General features: G+C 29.2%; 1 long non-coding RNA gene across 1 annotated transcript; it reads left to right on the forward strand.

The window, feature by feature from the left end:
* Nucleotides 1-1,327: 1,327 nt before the first annotated feature.
* On the forward strand, nucleotides 1,328-2,457 carry LOC107921243 (uncharacterized). The gene is made up of 2 exons (XR_001690993.2): nucleotides 1,328-1,806; nucleotides 2,078-2,457. It is a non-coding gene; the product is annotated as an uncharacterized lncRNA (long non-coding RNA).
* The last annotated feature ends 810 nt before the right edge of the window (nucleotides 2,458-3,267 follow it).

The raw sequence follows: 3,267 nt of genomic DNA on the forward strand, positions 1-3,267 counted from the left end.
AATATTTGAAAAGATTTTAGAATACGATCCTTTTATTTTTTTTAAAAAAAACACTTGAATAAGTTAAATGGAATGCTAAGACCCTTTTATCTCGAAAAAATAAAATGTCACACCCAGTAAGTTAGGATACAATATTTCAAACCCACAAAAATAAGTTTGTCTTTTAATCTTCAAAACTCATGCATTTCAAAAAAATATTTGGTTATTTGGGGCAAATGAAAAATCGGTACCTAGTAAGTTATGGCACAATCTCTCAAAATTTCAAATACAGAATATTGCCTTTATTTTTTTTGAAACATCCCTACCTCGAGAAAATAAAGTGTCATATCCAGTAAGTTAAGACATAACATCTTGAATTCCCAAGAGTAAGCTTTTATTTGAAACTTATTTGTTTTACTTTAAGGAAGGGTATTCGATTACTTAGATTCGACAAGGAAAATCGAAACCCAGTAAGTTAGGGCACAATTTTCTCAAAGCTCCCAAGTACCGAGTATTGCCTTATTTAAAATTTTGAATAAAATGCAATAAATAAATGGAATGTATTTTTATTAAAAAGGATAATTCGATAACATAAGGAATGAAACACGTGGTAATAACATTTCATGAATAATCTAAAATAATAAGGAAATATAAAGGAACAACTTAGAATACATGCAATAGCAGCATATCATATACTATATAAATACCCCCATTTATAACCAAGGGCTAATAAAATAGAAACCAATTTTAAAAGAAGTTTCAAATAAATCACACAAATAAAATATAACAAGTTTTAAAATAAAATAAAATGAATAATAAGAAAAAGGAAAATTTGGAAATATTACTGTACAAACTATACAGAATTTTTAAAACATGTATAAATACAAGAATTTAAAAATAAATAGAAAAAAAATAAAAGAAATAATATATTAAATAGTAATGTACAAATGAATTTTAAAATAAATATCATAAAGTAAATAATTTGAATGAAAGTTTGAACTGTATGAAAAAAAAATATGTGTAATGCGTAAATGAAATTCCAAAATAAATAATATGCATAAAAGATTAAAAGTAAATGATATACAAAGTAATATATATACATGAAAAACCTAATATAAATAATATATATAGTAGTAATAATAATATATGAAGGTCTTTCAGATAGACAAATATGCATATGAAAATAAAATAAATACAAAAGTGTGAAATCAAAATAATTCAAAATAATATGTTAAAACAACATGTTTATTCTAAAAAAAAGAATAACTAAAACTTAATTGAGAGAAAAACAAAATCCAATGGATAATTTATAAACAAGACAAATCATTAAAACAGAATTTGGGCCGAAATTAAATGCACACAAATGTTCAAGGACTAAAATCGAAGATGCCCCAAATCTCAAAATACTGCGCTAAGGGGAGGGCTAGATTGAAATAGTGTGCAGATTACAGGGACAATTTAAAAGAATTTAAAAAACTTAAACATGGCTCGATTGAAAGCTAGCGCGAAGGAGGGGGACTGATCGCACAAATTACGCATTTAAGGGTTAAATTCGCGTGGATCCAGTCAAAACGCATACTGACTCTACCCCCAATGCTGATTTGTTTTATTACTCAAAATTAAAACCTGTTTTAATTCATTTTTTGCTTAAAAAAACGTTTTAACTTTGATTTTTCTTTTAAAAAAAAAAAAAAACCTAAAGTTTTGGAATCCCTCACTCTCCCCTCTACTCTACGCTGAAAGGCTTATGCCCAAGCCTTCAACTGCCCCAAAATTCCCTTGCGACCAGCGAAGCAGAGCCCTCCGACGGTGCAAGCACGACGCGCGGTGAGTCCCTCTCCTTCTCTCCTATCCTTTAGTTCGTGTTGTGGATCCAAATGGAAAGGGAAAAAATGAAAAAAGACGAAACAAAATAAAGCTGTAGTAAATAATCACCTTTGAAAATATTCCTTAGTTGCTTTCTACTAATTTTTGCGTGTATTTTGTATACAATCTGTAACCAATTTCTCTAGAAAAATAAGAGTAAAAAAACCTCCCCTTTTACATATGTTTACGAAGGCTTTTATAGCCCTTTTTTACGTGTTTTACATGTTTGAAGGTACGATTGAGCACGTCTTTGATGTGGCGTGGTGGATGAGCGCAAGACGCGGAAGGGCTAGCGACGTTCGGTGCCTGGGGACTGCTTCGATTGCGGCGGCTGAAGGTTGGCTGCTAGGGTTCTGCCGAAAATGATTTTTTGGTTTTGGGCTAAAAATTTGGGCTAGGGTTCAGGTATTTTAGGATTGGGTTTGTGTTGGGCTTGGTTGAATTGGGTCCGAGGGTGTTTTGTTTTAATTTAGTATTGGTTTGGGCCCCGGGCTAAAATTGAGCCCAACATAGGTCATTTATAGAGTCAAGCATAAATTAAATATATAAATAAAAGTCACATCTTAAACATAAAAATATGACATAATAAAAAACTAGCAACTTTTTCTTTCATAACCATCATCATAAACATGCATGAAATTTAATTCAAAATCTAATCATTCATTCTCATAAAGCTTTCATTTACAATTGCTCATGTCATTTCTCTAAATAATTAACAAATGGAATAATATAAAACGTATGAACTACTATAGCAACATAAATAAATCAGTTAATATTCATTTTCATGAACAAATGAGATGCTTAGAACAATATATAACTCATGCAATCAAAACTTAAAAAGAAGACAATCTCAAATATTTAAATCATATATCAAGTTGATTTAATATTTAAAGATGTACTCTCTTTTTTTTGCGTTGAGTCTTGATGATTTTATCAAGAAGTAAGCAAATTAAACTCTAGAAGTAGACTCTGAATTTAATCAAAATCTATTAATAGCAAACTTTGAGAGTGGATCTTATTTTCCAGGTGTACAACAGGTACATAGCTAATGACTTTTTCTCTTTTGCAAGTTTTCATCAATAATATTTTTTCACATAATCTTAATTGAGAACTTATTCTGAATTCTATAGAATTATACTTACAGTTTAAAAAAAAAACTTGCAACTTTAGGTGCATCCAACTATAAAGAGCTTTATATAAAATTATCGTATTCTGTTGCTCATAAGTAGATCTTTTACAGTCAAATATTTTGCTTTAAACCCCTTAATGGTGATGATGATAAAAGAATATCACAAAGATAGTAACAATCAATTCAATTTAATAACAAGAGTAATCAAAAACTCAATCCTCCCTTTTTTTCATCCTTTCAAAATAGATATTTATAACAATAGTGATTCATATGAAATATAGTCTTTTCATCAT

This window comes from Gossypium hirsutum, chromosome A01, assembly GCF_007990345.1.
Source record: "Gossypium hirsutum isolate 1008001.06 chromosome A01, Gossypium_hirsutum_v2.1, whole genome shotgun sequence".
NCBI lineage: Eukaryota > Viridiplantae > Streptophyta > Magnoliopsida > Malvales > Malvaceae > Gossypium > Gossypium hirsutum.